The sequence below is a fragment of the Macaca fascicularis genome, chromosome 3 (genome assembly GCF_037993035.2).
Source record: "Macaca fascicularis isolate 582-1 chromosome 3, T2T-MFA8v1.1".
NCBI classification, from domain to species: Eukaryota; Metazoa; Chordata; class Mammalia; order Primates; family Cercopithecidae; genus Macaca; species Macaca fascicularis.
In genome coordinates this window covers 136,815,513-136,841,865 of record NC_088377.1, presented here as the reverse complement: position 1 = coordinate 136,841,865, position 26,353 = coordinate 136,815,513, and the positions used below count along the sequence as shown (strand labels likewise).

The 26,353-nt window shown below is 35.6% G+C and overlaps 1 long non-coding RNA gene across 1 annotated transcript in view; it reads left to right on the top strand.

Annotated features, from left to right (window-relative positions):
• Positions 1–362: 362 nt before the first annotated feature.
• The window catches only part of LOC107129171 (uncharacterized), a 52,012-nt gene continuing 26,021 nt past the window's right edge, over positions 363–26,353 (top strand). Inside the window, exons 1-2 of the long non-coding RNA XR_001489368.3 lie at positions 363–493; positions 18,013–18,119. This is a non-coding gene — a long non-coding RNA (uncharacterized lncRNA). The remainder of the gene's footprint in view (positions 494–18,012; positions 18,120–26,353) is intronic.

Here is a 26,353-nt window from a genome sequence, read left to right as displayed (position 1 = left end):
TGAAAAAAAAGAATAAAACAGAAGAACAAGGGAGAGTAACAAAGCTAGGCCATTACTTTTGGGTTGGGAACCAGATGATGGATAATCCAAACGCAACATAATTGTGCATTTAAACTAGGACAAGGTTTAATTCCTTTAATATGTTTATATCTTTTTTTTTTTTTTTTCTCTTGCTACATTTTTCCTGTGCTCCATGACAGTGCTAGGACATAAACTGAAGACATGGGGCGGAGGGGCAGTAATCAAAACCAAACAAAATAACCCTCTTGTTATTTAGTAATTCCTCCTTCTGTGGTATTCTAGGAATTCAGATAACTCGTTAACAGCTATCTTTTATTTACAGTGCCTCAAGCAAGAGGAGTACTTTCTTTTTAAATGTTTATGGTAGAAGAACATCAAGTATAGTTGTCAACAGACTTCTTAACATTACTGGTTGTGCCTTGCCTCCAAAGCATGGATTTGATAGCTCTAATATTGTAATCTAAATTTCCTGGTAAGAATTTTGTTATTTCATTACGTGCTTAGGTAAAACAAAGTCTTGGTACTTTTTAATGGCTCTGACACCTTATTTCTGATAAGACAAAGATGCTTTAATTTCTTCGCTTGTCTTAATTTGGTTTTAGCTTGCAAATAATTCCATGACGTAAACATGCATGATTAATACTAAACACCATGAGAATATCAAATAGTATTTGTTACAGTAGTAGGAGTGGGAGCAGGAGGAGTAATAGCGTCAGTGACTAACATTTGTTTTCAAATTCCGGATTTTGCTCTATCTACTTCATATGTATCATCTAATCCTGAGTAAATGCTCATTTTAAAGATGAAATAACAGAAGTTTTAAAACATTATGTGTCAGGCCTCTGAGCCCAAGCCAAGCCATTGCATCCCCTGTGACTTGCATGTATACGCCCAGATGGCCTGAAGTAACTGAGGAATCACAAAAGAAGTGCAAATGCCCTGCCTCGCCTTAACTGATGACATTTCACCACAAAAGAAGTGGAAATGGCCGGTCCTTGCCTTAAGCGATGACGCTATCTTGTGAAATTCCTTTTCCTGGCTCCTCCTGGCTCAGAAAGCTCCCCCACTGAGCACCTCGTGACCCCCACTCCTGCCCATCAGAGAACAACCCCCCTTTGACTGTAATTTTCCTTTACCTACCCAAATCCTATAAAACGGCCCCACCCTTATCTCCCTTCGCTAACTCTCTTTTCAGACTCAGCCCGCCTGCACCCAGGTGAAGTAAACAGCCATGTTGCCCACACAAAGCCTGTTTGGTGATCTCTTCACACGGACGCGCATGACATTATGTAATTTGCCCAATGTCACCTAGCAAGTAAGTGACAAAGTCAGATTGGATATTAATACTTTTACCCATTAAGATATATAAACTATTTTTTTCTTATTAAGTTTATAATTTAGTTAAGATAATTATTTCCTTTATTGAAAAAAGAATAGTCTCTTGAAAACTGTTTTTGAATATTTTATATTTAGTAGTTTATTCATAGGTCCTGGCCCTCATTAGATCATGACTATGACACAAAAGTCATCTTTTTTTTTTTTTTTCTTGCCTATGACAATTTTGTAGTACTACACAAGAGGGGAGTTTAACTCAGCTTTCCTGTCATCCAAAATAACAGCTTCGGCCGGGCGCGGTGGCTCAAACCTGTAATCCCAGCATTTTGGGAGGCCGAGACGGGCGGATCACGAGGTCAGGAGATCGAGACCATCCTGGCTAACACAGTGAAACCCCGTCTCTACTAAAAATACAAAAACTTAGCCGGGCGAGGTGGCAGGCGCCTGTAGTCCCAGCTACTCAGGAGGCTGAGGCAGGAGAATGGCGTGAACCCGGGAGGCGGAGCTTGCAGTGAGCTGAGATCCGGCCACTGCACTCCAGCCTGGGTGACAGAGCGAGACTCCGTCTCAAAAAAAAAAATAAAATAAAATAACAGCTTCTACTTTTTTTGCCACCTCCTAATGGAGCTGGAACTCAGCAGGGCTTGCTTGATAATGGAGCATTCTACAATGAATGCATCACACGCTGCCTGGCCCCAGAGTGGGCTGCCTTTACGTAGTGCTACTACTGCTGCTTCTACTTCAGAATACTGTGCTGTTGTTGACTGCTTTGTCAGGTTCATGGAGAAAGACCATACATCATGCATGGGAGTCAGATTTTCCTTGGGAAGTCATTAATTACAGCCGGGAATACTGTAAGTATCTGACTTGAGGTGAGGAGGAATATACTCTATCTAAATCCAGTGGGAGGCTGAGCTTACACGCTGAGGTATGGAGAGTTCTGGATCTCTGCAAATAATGGAGTGCACCAGCATAACTAGTGAGAAACAAATAGACCAGGAGTGGCAATAGGAGTGAGCAGTAATACCAAGATTCAATATTTAATGAGAGGTGGCAATACAACAAATCAATTCTGCTTGAGACTATTTTCCAAAGAGGTTACTGAGTGTTCTTTCCATGAAGTGTGGTGTGATGCTTAATTGACCCTCTACGGGTTATCTGATTCAATTAGAGTTTGGTTTTCTATTGAAAAATACCCCAAAGGTCTCTTCAATATAAAACACTCTCCACCTTCAGCCAGGTAGTTTCAGGTGATAGATGATAATGGGATAGACAGAAGCAAAGTCTCAAAAAATTCTGGATCAAAGGTTTATGTTCACAATAGAACCTGGTAATACAGGTTCATTTTTGAATGCAGAGTAAGAAGTTGTGGTTGAAGTTTATCAACTAGAGGGTCCATAAAAACATATACGTTATAAAAGTAGACTTTCATCCAAGAAACAGAAATATATACATCACATCATTTCCTGAACATTAGGAATCCATTTTTGAAAATTCATAGGTTCTGCATGAAAATACTAACTGGGGGCCTATATTAGTTTCATGTGGCTGCTGTAACAAATTACCACAAACCGGGTGGCTTAAAACAACAGAAATTTATTCTCCCACAGTTCTGCAGGCCAGAAATCTGAAATCAGTATCGCTGGACCCAAAACAAGGTGTTAGCGTCATTGCACTCTCTGGAGGCTCTACAGGATAATCCATTTATTGTCTTTTCCAGTTTCTGGTTGCTATCAGCATTCCTTGGCTTGTGACCATATAATCCAACCTCTGTCTCCCTGTGCAGAGTGTTCTCCTCTCTATGCATGTCTAATTTACCTCTGCCTCACTTTTATAAAGATACATGTAATTGCCTTTAGGGTCCACTCAGATAATTCAGAATAACCTCCTCATCTCCAGACCGTTAACTTAATCATATCTACAAAGACCTTTTTTCCAAATAGCGAAACATTTAAAAGTTACAGAAATTTGGATTTATTATAGTATCTAGAGAGTATTATTCAGCCTAACACAGAATGTATTTTCTGTTAAGTTGGAAAAATTATAATGGGCTACATGTTAACCCAAGACTCTCACGCGATACCATGTAACTGAAACATGGTAAAACACTTTCGTGTAAGAAATATAATACCATGTAAATATATAAAATACATACTTAAAATGCTACTTCCTGACCATTACCTGATGAATATGGATATTAAAATAGAGTTTTATTGTTTGTGTTTGTGTGTTTATACTCTACTAGGAGAGTATAAACCAGGAATATATTCTGTGGGGCATGCCTAAAATGAGAATGTTGTTTTCTGAGAATTGCCTATAGATGGGTCATAATGACCCATATGATAAATGGATCATGGAAGAGAAACAGTTTCTCCTCAGAGAAAAAGAATGAACAGATGACCAATGTGACAAGATTGTAGGTTTTACATCCACCAAGATGTATTTGTGAGTCTTTAAATCATTAAGAAAAAAATAAATAAAGTCCAACATTGGGAGAATCAATCCTAAAACGGATCTTCCTTTCACTCAACCCAAATAACACTTCTCAATTTTGTGTGTGTGTGTGTGTGTGTGTGTGTTGTGCTGTGCTTTGATTCGGTTTGTTTTTTTACTCTAGGACTCTAACAATTTTGACTTTCTGATTCTGGAAGATACATTATCCAAAATACATCTAAAATTTTTCAATTGACTTCGTTTCTACTACTACCACTCTGGTCTAAGCTATCACCTTTTGCCTCAATTGCTCTAATAGTCTTTTAACCAGTCTTCTTTATTCCACTCTTGCTTCTCTGCAATTCATTTCCCACACAGTGATCATTTAAACATGTAAGTCAGATTATTTCAGTTTACCAGTTGCAAGCCCTCTAATTTTGGGATCTAATCCAAATTTGTACTGTGATGCTGGTTGATGTGCCCCCAGCTTGCCTCATCTCCTACCACTCCTTCCCACTCTCACTAGCCACATTAGCCCTCCTTCTGTTCATCATTAACTGTGCTGAGCTTATCTCCACTTTCAGAGCTTGCTGTATCCTGAGCTGGAAGGTAATTAATTCCCCCAGAAAATACACCACTGTTGGGAATCATGCAAGTCTCAGGTGATCTTGAGACAGCCCTGTCATGTCGGTCCAATCTAAAGCAGACTCTGAACCCCAGTCACTTGTGAATGCCTTACTCTGCTTTATTTTTTTTTTTTTTCAGGGAATCATCATCCTAAGAATTGATCTTATTTATTCACTTGCTTATAGTTGGTAAGCACCACAAAAGAGTTACTGCTCTGTTTATAGGGATGAGAATAGTTTCACTTGCAAATTTGCTTTTAAGAGAATTCTTTATGTCCTGGTTTTAAACACCAACTCATCAGTCTGTTTATACTGCTGGACTAAGGCATTTCTTAAGGACAAAACTTAGGCACAAGGCCACACTGCAAGTAGATATGTGGTTTCTTTAGAATATCAAATCCTAAGGTGTGTCAATATTGAGAGTCTGCTGAAATCGTACCAGGGATTTAACTGGTACACCAAAAATGGGTTTTAAGATGCCCAAATATTTATCTTTTTTTGGAGTCTGTTGTGTGAGATCTAGGATGTCTCAGGAGGATGTCATGACAATCCTCTTGTGTTTGCCCAAGTATGCAGTGTAAACAACAAATGAATCATTTTCTGAGTTGCCATGACATTTAAGGAATGTTGAGAAGTGCTGCACAGACACGACTAAATCCTTGCTCTGCCCTTCATAAATACCTATGCCTTTCCTGGTACAGAAGACATGCTCCAGTACTCTCCTGACCCTTGCCTCGGTCCATTCGTATTGCTGAAACAGAATAGCATTATAAACAACAGAAATACATTTCTCACTTTTCTAAGTCTAAGATCAAAGAGCCAGCAGGTCTGGTGTCTGGTGAGGGTTTGTTTCCTGGTTTATTGTTGGTGCCTTCTTACTTAGTCCTCACATGAAGTCAGCTTGCAAACAAGCTGAGGGATCTTATCACATTTATGAGGGCTCTGTCTTCATGACCCAAATACTTCCCAAAGGCCCCACCTACCAATATCATCTCCTTAGTGGATAGGATTTTTACGTATCAATTTGGAGAAGACACACACTTTCAGATCACAGCACTCCTGAAAGTCCTGGACTTTGGGTAAACTAAATGGAAGTTGTCACCATGTTTAACAAAAATTGCAATAATGGTACAGTGTCTGCTATAATTTATATAGTCTTTGAATATTGTTGTTGGCATTAATAGTGAATTTTTATAAATAAAAATAAATAAATTTATTGGTTTGAGGTTGATGAAACCAAACAAAAGAGTCAGTAAACTCCATTTGATAAAGGAAAACATACAGGAAATTTTAAAACAAGCAAAACAAAAATATAAGCAAAAACAAAAACAAAACACAGTTTAAAACAAATTATAAGTGGCATTTTTTTTTCTGTATGTCATGCCAGAAACATATATATTAGTGACACAGATTCTTTTAGGTTGTCCAGGATGTTAAAGGTACCTTATCCTTTTTGTTCTAAGTATCAATTAGGTTGAAACACCATTTCACATCCTAGCTCCCATCAACATGCCTTGGGTTTAGTAAGGGGCTTAAACTTTGTGCCTGATCATATATGGTCCCTATTTATTGCTTCTCAACAAACTCTTCATCTTCCTCAAGTCTTTCTACATATGGCTGTTTCTGTCTTTTCTCTCATGTCACGCAAATCAGTCCCTCTTCCGCCCATCTATTGTGTAGGAGACTTCTACTAAAGATTGAGGAGAAAGGGAAACACAGTTGAGGTACAAGAAATAGTGCTGCGTCAATGAGCAGCACATAATTGAAACTGGTACATTATGTAGCCTTCTTTAATATAAAGGTGAGGTCAGTTCCACACTGAAAAAATATTCTTTTCACTTATGGGGCCATCTCTAAATTCACAATATCCCAGACACGTGTATATTTCTTCATGGAAAATTACAAATTACACATTTCTTTACATTTTCTTTAGTATTATTTTTATTACTTTTTTTTTCTTTTTCTTTTTTGTTTTTCGGAGATGGAGTTTCACTCTTGTTGCCCAGGCTGGAACGCGATGGCGCGATCTGGGCTCACCACAACCTCTGCCTCCTGGGTTCAAGTGATTCTCCTGCCTTAGCCTCCCAAGTAGGTGGGATTACAGGCATGCACCACCATGCCTGGCTAATTTTGTATTTTTAGCAGAAACCAGGCTTCTCCATGCTGGTCAGGCTGGTCTCAAACTCCCGACCTCAGGTGATCTGCCCACCTCGGCCTCCCAAAGTGCTGGGATTCAGGCATGAGCCACCGTGCCAGGCCTCCTCTTTACATTTGCATTTTCAGCTAGCTTCTCTAGTCTAGGCACTTACATAAAACTGCTTTTTCACAAATTGAAGACCTATCAAGGTAATACTCCAATCAATTCTTAAAAATTAAACTTTTTCTGCCCTCTAAGATTTGTAATTATTTTTTATATTTGATAGCAGATCTTGTAAAAGCTGTAATGCTACATGAGTCTTCATAACATAAAAAAGGTGTTTTTTTTTTTTTTAATTATCCTAAATTAGTGGGAAAAAGGATTAGGTCTGAATTTAGTAACCAGATCCTAGTTAACATTTAAAACCTAGAGGCCCTGTTTATACATTGGCAGAAAACAAGGCCAACAAACAGAGCCCAGTGTGACTGCTCTGGAATAGTTTCTTCTTTCCCATTGAGATGAGACATAGGAAAACTCTATAGCAACTGGAATCAAGAACCAAATTGGGCGGTAAGATAAATACACTTTGGCTCAGCCAACAGTTGAATTGATAAATGTCCACTTCAAGCCAAGCTGTTTTTAAAGAGCATATATTCCTTATAAAAATATCTGGGTGGAGGGAGGCGGAGTTTGTAGTGAGTCGAGATCTTGCCACTGCACTCCAGCCTGCGTAACAGAACAAAGCTCTGTCTCAAAAAAAAAAAAAAAAAAAAAAAAAAAAATGGGGTACAGAGAGGTGAATCCTAGCCTAAAGTGGGTTGGCCTGGAATACTTAAGAATACAAATATCAAATGAGTAGGGCCTTTAAAAAATATGGGAATTTATAGGGTGGTTTTCCAAGTGGAGGAAACCATATCCTTAAATGCCTTTCCTTTTCCGTTCTTGAGTTTCTCAATGGTAGAGATACTCAATCCTCCATGCCTGATATTTCACATGTTAGTCTATTACCTCAACTGGGAATGTTAGAGAGGTTAGACACAAGCTTAACATTGGGTAAACAACTTGTATATCAGTAAATAGACTAATTTTGTGGTTCTCTGACTTAAATTTCACTTAGTACATTTCAAAAATAAATATTAATTAACTATAGCTACTAAGTTTTGTAATTTGGGTAAGTGAAAAGTTAAAAAACAAAAAACAAAAAACAAAATGACCTTATATATAATCATTTCACAAAAGAAAAGGTATTTTAACACCAGAAACAGTAAAAAAGCTTCTTAGACAAATAATGAAAAAGTCCTTAAAGAAAATAAATGTAGCTTTGTAAAAATTTTTAAATATTATGTTCTAGTTTTCATTTGGCCCAGACCCAAGGGGAATTATTCACAGACTGACTCCAAAATACAAGCAAGTGATTGGGTATATTGGAATAGCTCTTTTTGTTTTTTCTTTCTGTCACCACTTTTCTCACTATAATTACCTGGAAGAAACTTGCATCTTCAAGCACATAGGTTCACATAACTTCTGAGTCTCCTTCTGGTTTTCATTTGTTTATAACTTTAAACCACTACTGACTTTAAAGTGTTCAGCATAAAACCCAATTTGTGCTTTTATTCATTTACAACAGATGGGGTCAGAGTGAAAAGAGGGGCAGCTTATAGCTTCCCTTTTTTGTAGCCCCCTTTATTAAAATCACTTGCATCATTTTTATAAGGTTCACACTTTTCTCTAAGATGTAATGTTTATAAAGGATACTTTATTTAGAAGTGTTTAGTAAGTAGTAAACCTGGACCCTGAAAGTCTCTATAAAAAAGTTATGGCCAAACTGACCTTCATCTAAATCACAATACAGAAACCTAATAATTTTTCAAACATGCAGAAGCCTTAAGCAGAACGAAATTCCAATAACACATGCTACAACTGATGACAATGAATGCAGCCAATTGCTTACCAAGAGCTATTGCTTACCAGGGTGAGAAACAAGATGAAAAAAGACTTACTACTCTTTTTGACTGAAAAGACATTGTCAGTCAGTCTGCCAATGGACTGGTACTTAAAATTGGTTTTAGACTTACAGCTACGGAGATATTAGTAACCATTACTGATAACACACACACACACACACACACACACACACACACACCCTTTATATATTTCTAATTCCAATTTTAATTTGAAAGGGAAATGCAAGAAGCAGGCCATGAAAGTGAAGGGCAACGCATGATAGGCATAAAACAAATTAATGAATAATTTTAATAAAGAAAAATGTATTGAAAGAAGGAAATTGCTAGAAAGGGAAGCACACCTCCATCTTCCAGAATATGTCATTTCTTTCTTAGCATGTATGTCACTGGACCATGTAAAATTCCTGTCAACTATCCTCATACTTTGCAGTTTAGCTTACAATATACAGGATAGACTATGGTAATAAATTGTGTTGGTCTGATAAGGTAATATGTGAGCTGGATCGCTGAGTATGTCTTTATAGTAACAAGTATATAAAAAGTACTTTTAAAAATCACTTAGCAATGATGAAGTTCTTTTCACTATTTATATAAAAATGCAAAATGTATTTTCTATTTTATATAGAAAAGGACAAGCAGATATAAAATTCCATGTGCATCACCACTTATGCCCCATAGAAAATATTATTTGCATAAAAGTAAGTGTAGCATTAAGTGGCATTTGGTAGAAGATAAACTAACTTCAAGAAAATCACGGTCTTTCAACAAAGAGTGGTTTGAGATATTTTACATATTTAAAATTATAAAATAATACATAATTAAGACCAGTTTTGACTCAATTTGATTGATACTATTTCTCTTAAATATTCTTTTTGTTTAATACAAAGGATTTATATTCTCAGATATAATGAAAGATAAGGGGAATAATTTTAATGATTATAATAATGTTTTACATTTACGTAAAAGAAAAATATCACTGACTCTAGTATAGAAAAAATTGAGAAAAACTGAATTTATGTTTTATTTTTTAAATAAAACAAATTTCTATTATTACTGATAGTAAATATACATTGTAGAAAATAAATGAAGCAACAAAATTAATATTTTCCCAATCTAAAGTATAACTAGTATATTGAATTTTGGATTTTTTTATGTGTAAGTATTTATATTTTATTCTTTTTCTGATCTTATCTTACATTCTCTTGCGACCTGTTTTTTTTTTTTTCCCACCAGCATCTATTTTCATTTCTCTATTTCTATAAAATTATAACTTTTAAATACATAATTTACATTTAAATTATCTTAATGGACTCCAAAATGTTCAAATCAGTGGCTAGTTCCAGACAAAATATTGTTTCTGCTTTTTACTTTTTTATTTTTTTTGAGACAGAGTCTCGCTCTATGGCCCAGGCTGGAGTGCTGTGGCGTGATCTTGGCTCACTGCAAGCTCCTCCTCCCGGGTTCACACCTTTTTCCTGCCTCAGCCTCCCGAGTAGCTGGGACTACAGGTGCCCGCCACCACACCCAGCTAAATATTTTGTATTTTCAGTACAGATGGGGTTTCACCGTGTTAGCCAGGATGGTCTCGATCTCCTGACCTCATGATCCGCCCACCTCAGCCTCCCAAAGTGCTGGGATTACAGGCGTGAGCCACCGCACCCGGCTGTTTCTGCTTTTAATGTTTCTTAATCTTCTTTCCTCTTTATTAGACGTTCCTTAAATCTCTTAATTTAGGATTTTTTTCTACTGTCTCTTCTTAAAAATGTTTTATCACTGAGAACTTCTAACATTTATAAAATAGAATAGGATGACTTCCTGTGTACTCATCAGCTAATTTCAACATATGTTAACTCAAGTCAATCCTTTATCCCCAAAGACATACTTCCTGTCCCTGCATAAAACAAAACTAAATTATTTGCAGTAAATCCTAGTCTTAATATTATCATATCATTTTCCTCTTTTTTTTTTTGTTTTTTTTGTTTTTTTTGTTTTTGAGATGGAGTTTTGCTCTTGTTGCCCAGGCTGGAGTGCAATGGTGCAATCTTGGCTTACCACAACCTCCGCCTCCGGGGTTCAAGCAATTCTCCTTCCTCAGCCTCCTGAGTAGCTAGGATTACAGGAATGAGCTGCCACACCCAGCTAATTTTGTATTTTTAGTAGAGACTATGTTTCTCCATGTTGGTCAGGCTGGTCTCAAACTCCTGACCTCAGGTGATCCGCCCGCCTGGGCCTCCCAAAGTTCAGGGATTACAGGCGTGAGCCACCATGCCTGGCCTCATATCACTTTATCTGTAAAACTACAGTTATATATCTGTAAGACAGGTGCTCTTTCAGGGAATAGAATGATGGTCACTGGAGGCTGGGACAGGTAGTGCAGGGGTTTGAGGGATGAAGGCATATGATTAGTGGAAACAAAATGGACTTAGATAGAAGGAATAAGAAATAGTGTTTGATATCACAGTAGGATAACTATAGTCAAAAATAATGTATGTATATTTCAAAATAACTAAAGCAGTGGAATTAGAATGTTCCTAACACAAAGAAATGGCAAATGCTTGAGGTGATCAATACCCGAATTATCTTGATTTGATCTACACCTTGTATGCTAATATCAAATTTTCACATGTATGCCATAAATATGTACAATTATTTATTCATAAAAATGAAAATTAAAACTATAAACAAAAAAGCAAAAAAGTGCTCTTTTAAAAATATAACATAATAACATCAATATACATACTATGTATATGTAAACGTGTGAATATGGGTTTTTTAAGTATCTAAAAAGACATGTACATATACACACACATTTCCTGTACATGTGTTTGCATATGTAATTACATGTGTTAGAATAAAAGTATTAATATAATGAATCACATGTAGTAGACTAAAAAATCTATTGAATACAGTCTATTAATATTTTTAAAATGGTTTTTTTCCTTGTGCTGTATGTATAGGGGTATACAGTCAAATTATTGTATTTTAAAGACATTTGGAATAATTTCACTATGTGTGGTTTTATCATCAATTCAATATATAGTTTAATTTGCTTCACTTTGTTTCAGGTTTTAGGAATTACTATTTTTTCCCCACTTAAAATATTTTTTAGAATTATGCAATACATTTTCATGGATATAGAATACAAATCTACAAAACACAGTATAGTCGGAGAAGGCCAACTCTTATTTCTTTCCCTCTAAGCCTTGTCTCTCCTTTTCCCGTGTGTGTGTGTGTGTGTGTGTGTGTATGTGTGTGTGTATATATATATATATATATATATATTTTTTTTTTTTTGAAACGGAATCTTGCTCCGTCACCCAAACTGGTATGCAGTAGCCGATCTCGCCTCACTGCAACCTCTGCTTCCCAGGCTCAAGCGATTCTCCTGCCTCAGTCTCCTGAGTAGCTGGGATTACAGGCACACACCAATATACCCAGCTAATTTTTGCATTTTTAGTACAGACGGTGTTTCACCACGTTGACCAGACTTGTTTCGAACTCCTGACCTCAGGTGATCCACCTGTCTTGGCCTCCCAAAGTGCTGGGATTACAGGTGTGAGCCACCATGCCCTGTCGTTATCTCTATATTTTCTAAATTTAAAATTACTTTCCAGCTTTTAACATACCGATATACATATGCATATATTAACCTAGTCAATACATGTTGTCTATATCCTAATATTTTGCTATTTATACATAATATCCTGCTTATGTTGTCTCTTTCTTAAACGATAATATATTATACCCATTTTTTCTTGAACTTGCTTTTTATATCTAACAATATATATTAGAGAAAACTTCTTAGTAGTTTGTTGAGGTATTCCATTTGTCATTTTAGTATTATCTGGATTTCCATTGTGTTACTATACTGTGTTTATTCAACCAACTGCAGTATCATACTTATGTACATTTGTTTTTTTCCCAGTTTTTACAATTCAGATATTGCAGCATAAATGGCATTGTACATATTGTTCTCTTTTTCATATTTTTGTCAGTATATCTTTGGGATATGTTCTTCAAAGTGGGATTGCTGGGTCACAAGACAAAGGCATAAATGTTGCTAGACTTTATTAAATTTCCCTTCATAGTGGTTTTGAACATTTTGCATTTTCGTTATCAATGTATGAGACTGTTTTGTTCATCCTTACCCACAGAGGACATTGTCAATCTTCTGGATCTTAGCCAATTCAATATGTGAGAAATTGGATCACAGAGTATTTTAATTTGCAGTTTTCATATTATGAACAAAGCAGAACATTTTTTCATATTTTAAAGGTATTTATATTTTCATTCTTTTTGAGCTATCTGTATATTTTGCCTATTTTCTATAGTGTTAAGGCTTTTCTTTATTTTTAGAAGATATTAATATGTTTCACATACTAACTTTTTTTGTTGTGTGCGTTACATATTTCCAGTTTCTCATTTGCCTTTTACACTGAATTTTTTTGCATTTACAAATTTTTATATGAACAAATTTATCAATATTTTCTACTGTTTTGTGTATAAATTGTCATAGTTTGAACACTTTTCTCCATTCTAGATGTACAGTGAAATTAACCTTTGTTTTTACCTAGCACTGGTATATAGTTTTTTCATTTTAGATTTTTAATCCATTTAAAATTTATTCTGGCGTAATAGGTAAGACTGGAACAAAATTTGTTTATTTTTCTTACATGGCTATTTCATCACAAGATCTTAATTATTAAAAACTAGTATATTTTACTCACTGACTTGAAGTCTCACCTTTGTCTTATACCAAATTTATATTCACAATTTGGGCTATTTCTGGAATATCTATTATAAGGTACCAGTTTTAGTCAGATGAACTTGTTGAAATTAATGAAGCAGCTGTCCAGAAGAATGTCCTGCCTCTTGGGTTTGTCTGCTTGATTCCTTTTGAGGTATTTTACTTTATTTTTCATTTTGCTAGAAGTTAAATTTAAAAGCTTTATAAAATCAAATGAAGCATTTTTGACTAGAATAAAAACTGATGAAATTATATCCTTCATAGTACATCATAGCAGAATTTACGTAATATCAGTTTGACCCACCATTAATTGCACTATAATTTGTCACTAAACAAGTTAACACTGATGATCCCTCTGTCATACATTTTTCCTTGAAATTTGTAGAAATAAAATTTAGAATACATCAAAATTTAATTAGTTAATTTTAATTAAACTTAATTTATTTATAATTTTAAAATAAAATTTATCAATGATTTAATATAGATTGCTATATTTTATAAAAATAGTACTCAAACTATAAGATAAAACATTGAAAATATGTTATGGCAGCTAGAATTATAGTTGCTTAATTTTTAAAAAAGTTATCTGTAGTTTTCTGTTTTCCTCTACTTTTATTTTTATAGTTATATTAATACTTAATATCATTATTAAGGTAAGGGTCTAAACTTGCCTTAATAATGATACAAGTATTAATACTTATTATATCAAATCATATCAAACCATCATATAATCAGTAGACATTTTAATGACGAATGATTTAAACAATTTTTTTTTACTTGACAAATGAATGATTTAAACAATTTTTCTTTTTACTTGTTCCCTTATTCTAGGCAGACAAGGCAAATTGCAAAAAAATAAAATCACATTCAACAAAAATATGTGAAAAAGTTTTTAAATTGATAATTGTAAACTATGAGTTTCAAAAATATTTTTGTATTCAGTTTTAATAGAATAATTGAATATATATAGTACTTGTTTTGATAAATAATTTTTAAACTTTTTTTTCACTTTTTAATGAGAGCATGGATATTTCCCCTCTAATTATTTTATGCATGCATGGGTAAATATGACTTGTTTCTAAAATCATCCAAGATGCAGCCTTAATTGTTTTCCCTTTTTTATTTTCAGAAATGTCAGTAGTTACTAACATTTTTCATATTTCAAATAAATAAATAGATGGGAATACAAGGAATTCTAACATAGTTGTATCACTTAATTACCTAAATCCCTTTTGTATTGTATGTGGAAACTGTATTGTGATCATTTACCAAACATTACTTTTAATGATTTATTAACTGACAACCGTATTTGACCATCTTTCAATTTTGTTGAAAGCAAATATTGGAAAGCACTTGAATTGTAAAAGCATTTGTTATCCAATCAGCAAAGTCATGCACACTTTCAATTTTGGGGAAGTCTAAAAATTGACATGATCAAGATCTGTCAAATGTCTTGGTTTTCGTACACATGTTAGAAGTTAAAGGATGCTTCTTAGGCAACAGTAAATTTAATTGTTTTTTGTTTAGTAGTACAAAGTAAGTGAGAATGAATGATGGCAGGGAGTTGGTCAGAAAGTGTGGGAACTGACAGAACATCTTTATAGCAAGTGTCTTCTCAGGCAAATAGATTTTAGCAAATAGTATCTATGAAAGTGAGAATATGATCTGGAAAGTGACTGCCTAAAAAGTGTCCATGTCAGCTTCTCCCTTGGTGAGTATGTATTCCAGGGTACACATGTCTCTCAGTTTGAAGAACACTGTCCATAGGTTCCCACAAAGTCATGTAGAGTGCCTTTCAAAAGGAAAGAAATGTTGATAGAGGAGATGCTGATAAGTTTCAATAAAATAATTCAGGAACAAGCACTTCAAATTTGTTTAGATTATCGTGGGTTTTAAAAAATATATATTCTGGGAGCCTGTGTTGTCTCTTTCCTTAGAAGACTCTAAAAATAGTCAACTGGAATCTGTTTCTCCTTTGCATTAATCAGCTTGTGTTAATCAGCTCAATTAGAACCTCTGCCTATTCGCAAGGACAGAGGGCTTTCTGTATCCTGAGTTCTTGCCTTAGTGTACTGGAAAAATCGGATCACACGTGAGCTTGGAGAATGAGTGCAAAGTTCTGTTGAGTGGAAGTAGCTCTCAGTAGCTCTCACTGAGTTGAATGGGGAGGACAGCAGGGAATGGAGTGGGAAGTTGGAATTGAGCCGCCAGATTCTCCTTCTGCCTTGACGTCCGCATCATTCCTCTATGGATGGCCTTCCAGGATCTGACAATGGGTTCTGCCAGGGTGTTCCTCTAGACATCTAGCCGCTTGTGTCTGTGCCCACTAGGATCTCGGGGTTTTTATAGGTTATGGGGGCGTGGTAGGCCAGGGTGGTCTTAGAAAAGCAACATTTCGGCATGAAAACAAAAGTGCTTGTCCTCACGTAGGTCAGTGGGCACAGACTCAAGGGTGGAGCTTTGGCCAGGGAACCACCCTTCTCGACGCAGCACTTCTCTGTCTATCTGCAGTATCATGTGATATATACTTATACACAGTTAGACATTATATTTAATATACTATTTAATATATAGTGCCTAAGGAAAGCACATAAACAATTCCACCTATTATTTGGTATGGTTTTTGGCAAGAGGAATTGTAGCCTTCTCTGTAAACAATTACTATTATTACCAACTTATATTACTTAAAAGGTAATCAGGAAAGCATTGGTAGTGAAATGACATACATATGTTAAAGTACTTAAAATGTTGTATAGGATGAGATACGGTAAATCGGACAGAGATGACAAAATGAATGGAAAATGGCATGGAGGCTAAGCATGATAATAATGTGTCTTATTCAATTATAGGATTTAATGATATTTTGATTTAAGGTTAGATACAATCCAAATCTCTCAAAATTTAGATTATTAGCAAATGTAAACTATTTTTTATTTTTCCCCCAAAAACTGAATTAAGTAACTTATAGTGTATTAAATGGGGCCATTTGTACATTCAATAGCTCTATTTAATCAGAAACATTCAAACTGTTTCCTTGAAAAAATATATGGGTGTAAATAATAGTGGAAAATGAGCTTGGCAAGGTATCTTTGGAGCATGCCAAACCCCAGACATCTTAGAAATACTTGAAGATGTTATAATGAGCAAAACATACTACCAGTTCACTGAACCTTGGCGAAATGTGTCAGGAAAGCAGACAAAATACCAAATATGTTGTCATACTTTCACTTAACCAAAGCCATCCTTTTGCATTTGAATTTTACTAAAGACTTATCCCATTTTTAGTTCAGCTCTGAGATGAATTAGTGTGATTAAACCAATGGCAGATTCCAATAAAACTTTTCATCAGTTGCTTATATTAATCTCTGAAATGGAATTGGGCCTGTATGCTTTGAAGACTTTCACAAAAGGACACAACATTTAATGAGTTGCCCAAACTTTATATGGAGGAATGAATTTCCTACCAGTGGTACATGGAAATTTTTGCATTAGAAAAATGTTAGTAAAAACACACACCATATGCTTCTGTTGCAGGAACTTTCAGAACCTTATTATGTCTCATAATAGACAGAGAGCAGTACAAATTCTTACTTTTACATTGTACACTGTCTATTCTTCATGTCAAATGTGTACAAAATGAGTTCCTCTTCTACTGATCCAAGACTATTTTCTTCTTCCTTTTATTACCTGGTCTACTCCTATGTTATCATTCTTTTAGATGAATTGAAATTGAACGCATATTTTATGCACTACATGAAGTGCAGCATAACTTATTTATATATGAATTATTTTGCTTCTAATAAGAGAACAATCCACAATCCATCCTATATTATATATTATATAAAGTGGGTTAACAAAGAGGAGATTCTAGAATGTATAAAAACTACTGGGTGAATGTTCTGTTTTTTAGTTTGCTGCTTCCATTTGGATGCCTCTAAACTGAGCTAAGAGAAACTCTTTGATTTCATTCTGAGGAATTACTAAAAGATTTCTGACATTCAGGTGAGAGGGCAGAAGGAACCAAGAGGCATGTAAAGCTAGCGGCATGCAGCTCATTCTGATTTAGAAATATCCAAAGGCCCAGCCACAAGTGGAAAAACCACTGGAATGCCGAGAGTGCAAATGTTTTAAGAAGACAAGAATTCTAATTAGCCTGGATGGGAAACTCAGCATGATGTTCGATAGCTGGTTTGATGTTTAGAGTCATTACACTGAACTGTGTCAGTAGGATTATACAATACTATTGTGATAATACAAATGTTAAATAAACCACCTACCTCAGAAATTTCTAAACAGAACTTTACAGTTTTTGGAGCAAATAAAAAAAAAAAAAAACGTAGTATTTTTCTTTGTTAGATTTCCTAATGAATTTAGCAGTCTTTACACTTAGCAGGAAATCTGGACTGATCATTTGAGGCCTGTTTTCTTTATACATTTTGGAGTACGGGTTTGCTTTTGGACACCTAATAAATCATGATCTAACATCTAAGAGAGACTTATTGCTATACTGTGAAATCAAGGGAAGAAAAAAAAAAAGAAAACAGTGTAAATACTTGTACTATCTTGCTATATTCTTTGACCTACAGGACAGTAATGAACCAAAAAGCAAAATTCTCTAGCAATGATATGTTAGTGCCCCAGTCTTACTATGTGGAGTTAGTAATGGTTTTGTGTTTGAAAATGTTAAGCCTTACCTTGTTTGTAGTTCACCAAGGAATACGACCATATGTGATGCTTTTTCTATTTCAGGCAATGCCCCCACTGCTGGATAGATTGCTGTTGACAGCTTTTGACCAGAGGGAGCCATTAGATTTTGCTGGCTAGCAAACAATTACAGCTTTGATATGAGCTACAAGGTAAAGATTAAAAGGAATACCAATGCCCCAAAATATGCTAGGCCTGTGTGGTCTCTAGTCCCTTCTTGTGCAAATGAAAAATTGTTTAGATGTAAAAACTAACAAAAGAAAACCAAAAATAGCCAAACTTTTTAGGATTCTAACAAAGGTCATCTGAATGGTGAAAGATCCCTTTAAGAATAGTAAAGACTTCATACCATTATAAAGAATTCAAAAGTTTCATTTAAAGATAACAAATATCTTTCAAATGATGCTATTAGTAAGGGAGGTTTAAAAATAATTTTCATATTTGGAAATGTGCTGTTTTTATTTCTAGCAGTGTAGTCTTACGGGAGCAGTTATATCTTATATATTATGGTGCAATAGTGCATTTAAACTGACTAGGCATATGGGTCAATACATGCTGTCAAACAATAAGATAAAAAGATTGTTCATATTGTTTGGGCATTGCTGAGAATAAGCTAAATCCATAGTTTGTTAGTTTGAAAACATTGCTTGGAATAGAAAAAGAGACAGGAACTATAGTAAATTTAGTATTTCATAGATCCTGATATTATAAGAAAAATCAACTTAAACATTTTTATAGGCAAGCATATCTTCCTTTGGCAGAAAAGAACCTTACATAGATTCTGAAGGGAATCTTACAGAGAAAAGATAAAAATACTCACTTTTTTTGTGTGTGGAGTGTTCTGTGCTCTGAGATTTTCAAAAATTGGAAGGAAATAGTAACCTATGAGTTCAATTTTAAGGAAGTAAAAGCTTTTGATGTCCTAAGACAAATGCAACCTTACAATCTTTTACTGTGGTAAAGTGAGATATATTACTCCTTATGAAAAGTCTATGGATTTGATAATTTGTCAAACTACTAATATATAACTTAATTTTTGTTTTGTTTTTAACTGCATGAATATTAGAATCATTTTTCCTCTGGGTATTTTCATCAGTATCTATAAGTATAAAGTAGAAACTGATGTATTAAACATAATATATTTAGGTTAACTATAGTATGAAAACTGACATGGTTTGGATGTGTGTACCCTCAAAATCTCATGTCGAAATGTGGCCTCCAGTGTCGGAGGTGGACCTGGTGGAAGGTGTTTGGATCATGAAAGTGGACTTCTCATAAATGACTTTGCCATCCTTTTGGTAACAAGTGAGTTATCACTCTATCAGTTCATGCAAGAGCTAGTTGTTTAAGAGTCTGGCACCTGTTTCCCTGTTCTCTTGCTCTCTTTCTCTCTCTCTCACCATGTGGCAGGTCTGCTTCCCCTTCACCTTCTACCATGAGGAGAAGTTTCCTGAGGGCTCACCAGAAGCTGAGCAAATGCTGGTGTCATGTTAGTACAGCCTGTGAAATAATGAGCCAAATCTCTGACATTTATAATTTACCCAGGCTCAGGTATTCATTATAACAATGTAACACATATTAACACAATAGTTAAAAAAGCATAGTTTTATCATGTTATGTTGTTTTCAAATATAGGCATCTTGTATAAATACAAACCTGCCTTACTTAACAAATCCATATACTAAATATGTTCCCTTGTATTGTCTCTTACAAGATTTCTGAAACAACTTTAGTCTATTTTAATGTGTTTGCTACCCTCTTCAGTTAAGACCAATAATCTGGCTTTTGGAAATGAAAATATGATTATCGTACAACTGTCATGATGACAACAAAAAATATAGTCTTTTTTGGATTCCCTGGATCCAAAATTACTATTAAATAACCTGCATAGGTGAGAGAGATGACTTACTTTACAATAATATGGAACCAAATAAGAATCATTTCCTATTCCATGTCTGAGAGATTGCCTTAATGGACACTCTTCCTCCAAATTTTGGGTTTATGAAAGGTCTGGTGTCTGGCATGTAGAACTACACGTAGACAACTGCATTCTCATTTGGCTTATTTTCCAAAGTACACCATTTTTTCCACTTTGCTTCTATTTCTATATCTGTTAATGAAGAATAACAATACTTAGCACAAGAGTTGTTACGAGGCTCTTAAATTGCTTTGCGCACTGTCTGACATATGGTAAGTGCTCAAAAACTTAGCTAATTTTATAACTGTAATTGTTTTTACCTACTTTTAGGGTACAGAGTCTTTATCATATCATTAAAAGAGCAAATGAGTGATTTAAAAATCAATGAATCTTCTGTGGACAGCTTATGAAAAATATGTTGATTTAAAAATGTCTTAAATGATATTTATCTTCTTGGACGTCACCTAATTGCAAGTCTTTCTCTTTTCTCTAAAAAATAAACACACACACAAAAACAAAAAACAAAGTAAAACAAAACAAAAAAAAACACCAAAAAAATTTCAAATCTTGGCTGGGTGCGGTGGCTCACTCTTGTAATTCCAGCACTTTGGGAGGCTGAGGCTGGTGGATCACTTGAGGTCAGGAGTTCGAGACCAGCTTTGCCAACATGGTGAAACCGCATCTCTACTAAAAACACAAAAATGACCGGGCGCGGTGGCTCACGCCTGTAATCCCAGCACTTTGGGAGGCCCAGGCGGGCGGATCACAAGGTCAGGAGATCGAGACCACGGTGAAACCCCGTCTCGACTAAAAATACAAAAAACTAGCCGGGTGCGGTTGTGGGCGCCTGTAGTCCCAGCTACTCGGGAGGCTGAGCCAGGAGAATGGCGGGAACCCGGGAGGCGGAGCTTGCAGTGAGCTGAGATCGCGCCACTGCACTCCAGCCTGGGCGACAGAGCGAGACTCCGTCTCAAAAAACAAAACAAAACAAAACAAAACAAACCACAAAAATTAGTCAGGCATGGTGGTGCATGCCTGTATCTTAGCTACTCAGGAGGCTGAGGCAGGAGAATTGCTTGAACCCAGGAGGCAGAGGTTGCAGTGAGCTGAGATCAAGCCACTGCATATTGCAGCAGGGCTGCAGAGCAAGACTCTGTCTCAAAAAAAAAAAAAAAAAAAAAAAAAAAAAAAAAATCATTAATATTCTTCAAAAGAATCAATAGAAGCTTACAGTAGCTAATAGCCTATTCAATCTCTAATAGAATATGCACATTTTTAAAATTCTGATAAATGAATTAATATATATTTGAAAGAATCAAAATTAATTGAAACAACATAAAAAACACTCAAATTTTATAAATGAATGATTTTGAAAGAAGTAAACATTTTTATATTAAAACATTCTGAAAGAGAAAGTAAGCTATATATTACATTGTACTGCTGGATATATTTTGATCATTTATTGGTTTTGTATCTGTTTGGGGTATTCACACATATCTCTCTATGTTGGTGACTTGACTTTCTTTATTCTTCTACCCTTTACTTGAATCTTTTCCTTTTCAGTTTTCTTTGTCTTTCTACATTTGCCTAAGTGAGAAGGCTTATTGTCACCCTTCAAAACCCTCCTCTCCACCTTCTGTATGCAGTCTGACACAAAGATATGGGAGTGCTGGGAAGGAAAGAGCGCAGTCCCTTTAAATGATATGGAAGGTGGGAAGAGAAGTGCTGGATAGAGAAAGGCAGGTCCTTGGCTAGGGTTCTACCCCCACGGACTTCAGTGAGGACAGGTATTTCCTGCCCAAATGTTGCATTTTCCAAGACCCTGCCACTCCCTCATCCTGGGTATATAAAAACCCGAGACCCTAGCATGCACAGAGGTGGCCAGATGTTGAGAGAAGCACATCAGTGGAAGAAGACACAAGCGGCTGGTTGTGGAGAGGGGCACACCAGGAGAGGAGCACACCAGGGGAGGAGCACACCAACAGATGCCAGAACTCAGGCAGGCCATTCACCAGTGGAATGACACAGAGTTCGGCAGGGGTGGTCGGAGAAGAGTCAGGTCAAGCCTGACTCCAGGGGAATAGCATCTCCCTTCTGGCTCCTGGATCTCCTGAGAGCTACTTCCACAACAAAACGTTGCACTCATTCTCTAAGCCAACATGTGATCCGATTCTGCCAGTACACTAAGAGAAGAAAGCCCTGTATATAGGAATCCCTCTGTTCTTGTGATAAGGGAGTCTAATTGAGCTGGTTAACACAAGCTGCCTATAGATGGCAACTAAGAGAGCACCCTGTTACACACCCACTGGGGTTTCAGGAGTTGTAAACATTCACCCCTAGACACTGCCGTGACTTCAGAGTCCCACAGTCTGCCGTCTGTATACTCCCCTAAAGGTTTAAGCAGCAGGGCACTGAAGAAGTGAGCCACACACCCCCATCACATGCCCTGCAAGGGGGACAAGGGAACCTTTCCCATTTCAATGATTCCACTTCAAACAATATCTTAGATTGGTCCACGTTCTTCTGCTTACACTACCATCGTTTCTTTCCTGAAGAACAACAATCACCTTCGATTTAGTGTCTCCTAGAGTCTTCCTTTAGTCTTCCCATAATCTAATGCAATCTTAAAATGTAAACTTGTTTTCTGCATTTCCCTTCTTAAAATCGTTTGACTGGTTTCTTATTGTGTGTGAATAAAATGAATATTCCTTGCTGTGGTGATCTTCTCTCAGGTCCATATCATCTTTCACTGTACTCAAGCCAAAGCAGCTTTTTTTTTTTTTCTATTTCTAGAAATGTTCAAACTCTTACTTTTCTCAGAGCTTTAATATCTGTCCTTTCTTTGCCTCGAATGCTCTTTTCTCAATTGTGCCTCAGGAAATACCTATCTAAATAAAAAGTATGAGTTTTAAAACTTAAGGTGTTAGAGAGAACTGTCCTAATCGAACAATGTAAGTTATGTTCTTTCTGTTACCCTGCTTTACAGATGCACTGTTATTTTGCCTGGTAGACTCAATGTACTTATTTTTTCTTAAGACCTATTTACTGTTTCTTTTCTATTTGTTTGCCTATGAAATTGATCAAACAGAAAAGTATAGGCCATTAAGAAGTAAACACAATAGTGTTCCTACCACTGAGATTTAATCTTACATACACTGCCCAATTTTCTTAAATACGTTGCAATAAAAAGTTACCAACATCAGCATTTCTAGAGGGCATGTTTATTTTCACCCTTTATGGCAATATATGGAGCTGTTATACTCTCCTAATCCTTGTTAACACTAACAACACTCATGAGTAGTAAATGAAGTCTCCTAGTTTTAAATTGTTTACTGATTGCTGTTTTCTTAGGGAACTTTCTCCCTGTGTACTGCTTAAGTATCCTTACTCTTCTTTTGTGACTTGCCTTCATAATATTTATCTATTTTATTCTTGAGTTGTACCACCCTCTCACACCACCATTATCAGCTTCTGGGAGATTTTTAGATGTTCAGCATCTTATCATTTGTTTATAATATATGTTGCAAATATTTGCTCCTAGTGTGTGTGTGTGTTTAATTCAATTTACTTTTTTGTTTTACAGTGTCTTTAGTTACACAGGAATAGTTCATTGTAGTGTAATACAATTATCATTTTTTAAATTATGACATTTAAACATTACAAAGAAGGACTGGGTCACACTTAGGGGTAGAAAGGAATGAAAAAATGCTTTTAGGACTTCTAAATCTGAAGTTCAAATATGAAGATGCAGGACTATGGGTAATGTGAGGCTGCAACACAGGAAGGACCCATGGGACTGAGAGGAAGGAGAAACTCAAGGAGGAAGAAAAGAGGCACAAGCTGAGAGAATGTAGCAACCTGTGGAGTTCTAAGGCTGCAACTTTATTAGCATTGCAGTAGTTCAGGGAAGGAATATAAAAAGAGTATAAGGTGGTTATTGAGATCTAGGAGATAGTGCTAGAAGGATTAAGTGATGATTTTTCAGGGCTAACCCAGAACTGGAGACAAGTTTGAGGAAAATGTTTTTAATATGAGCTCAAGGTCCCCAAATGAGTAAAGAGAACAAGGAAAATGGGCAGAGAAAAGTGTGCATGCAAAATGAGTCCCAATAGATCATTCTGTGCTTGCTGTTTTCTCAAGACTGGATGATCAATGTCATGCACCCAGTTAATGTCTGGTGAGTATGACCTACATATGAATGAAGTCCTTATCATGCCTCAGTTATTTTGCACACCATAGATCAGACATGCTTTCACTATAATTCCCCATTCATGGCACAGTTCCACTCAGTTGTGAGAAAACCCCTCAGTTCCCAACTTCTCCCTAGGGAGGAAGCTGGACTATGCATTAAACATGCCACCGTTTTCAGCGATTTGTTGAGGAACTGGCTTTCTTGTGTCACCTGTCTAGGAGCACTGACAGAACGCAACATACACTAAACATCTAAGGGCTACTGTGAACAAAGGCAGTGGTTTGACCTAGTATGTGGGCACTCAACACAAATCATCTCACTAACTCTGCCTACAGTAAGTGGATAAAGAAGAGCCTCAGCACATAGCTTTTCACTGGAAAGAAAATAGTTGGACCACAAATTCAAGGTTCCAAGTTTTTCAGGAGCTGCTCAAGAGTCTGACTTCTGTCTTGCTTTTCTCAGAGTGCTGACAGAACCAATCACAGTCTAGAAGCCTGATAGTCACTGAAAATAAATATTATTTTTCAAATTTCATTTTTGTTTAATTTGAATATTTTATTGTTAAAAATTCCATTTATATTGAAATACAGATAAAAATCAATGCATATAGTTACAAAATACAGACAGAAAATTTCCCTTCCAACATCTCTAGCCTCTTACTCACGGGTTCTATTTCTTAATAGCAACTACTTTTTACTGTTTTATTTTTAGTCCTTCTGGCTGTTTCTTTCATAAATTTAAATTATATGTTCATCCCTGTATTTTTGAATAATCTATGCTAAATAACATCTAGTAGTTTTTATTTAAAAATTAAAAATTATTTTACTTTTAACATTGTGTCATCTCTGAAATTTCTCTTCATTGTTGAAAATATTTTTATTTTTACCTTTTTATAGATTATGTTTACTTTTTAATTGACACACAATTGTACACATTTATGGGGTTTAAACAAGCACAAAAGCAACCTCCATCAACTCTCTCCCCTGCCTCGTGAAGAGTGAGTGAGTGAAAAAACTTTATCTTCTATCTTCTCCCTGGGGAGGTAAAGAGTTGGACAATGAACCCAATGATCTAACTCTCTGGTTTCTATATGACAGAATGGCTTCTGTCTTTGATATCTTGGAGCAGTGTCAGGATATGCTGTACTCTAGACACTTGAGGGTGGCTGGGAACTAAGATAGCAGTATGGACTACCACAAAGGTTTGGGAGATCCACAGATAATCTGGCCAAACTGATTGAAGAAAGTCTTTTACTGCACAAAGCAAATATGTGAAGACTGAGTGAAGTGATTTTTTTCTAATGTGTAGATCATATCAACGTACAAAGTAAAGGAAATGAAGAAACAAGAAAACACAATCCAAATAAAGCAACAAGATGAAACTCCAGAAACCAACCCTAATAAAACAGATAAATATAAATTAACTGACAGAAAACATGCAATCACCATTATAAAATGTTTAATGAGTTTAAGTGAACAATACAAGAAATATAGAAGAAGTTCAACAAGCAGATAGAAAATTTTTAGAAGAACAAAACTGAAATCTTGAAGCTGAAGAATATAACTGAAATAAAAAATGTAATAGAGAAGTTTCAGCAGCAGACTAGAGCAATCAGAAGAAATAATCAACAAACTAAAACACAGGTCATTTGAAATTATACAGTGAGAGTTGTAAAAAGAAAAGAAATGAAAAATAGTGAAAAAAGCTTAAGGGGCTTAGGAGAAAACATTAAGCAGATCAATACAAGCATTATGGACATTTCAGAAAGACAAGAGAGAGAGAGAAAGAACCATAAAGTTTACTCAAAGACATAATGGCTGAAAACTTCCAAAATCTGGGGAAGAAACTGGAAATCCAAATGCAGAAAACCCAAAGGATTCTAAATAAGATGCACCAGAAAAGAAACAGAAAGAAAAACATACCAAGACACATTAAAATCAAATTGTCAAATTCAAAGAAAATTCCAAAATCAGACAAAAAGAAAACTTTCACATACAAATAATCTCTATAAGACTAACAGCAGATTTTTACTTTTCAGGCCAGTAGTTAGAAGTATGATATATTCAAAGTGCTGAAACAAACAAACAAACAAACAAAAAAACTGACAACCAAGAATATTATACTCATTAAAACTATCTTTCAAAATTGAAGGGAACAAAGATTTTCCCAGGTAAACAAAATCTGAATAATTTTATTACCACTGTATCTGCATTACAAGGAGTACTAAAGGGAAGTTTTTCAAGTTGAAATGAAAAGATACTAAACCATAACATGAT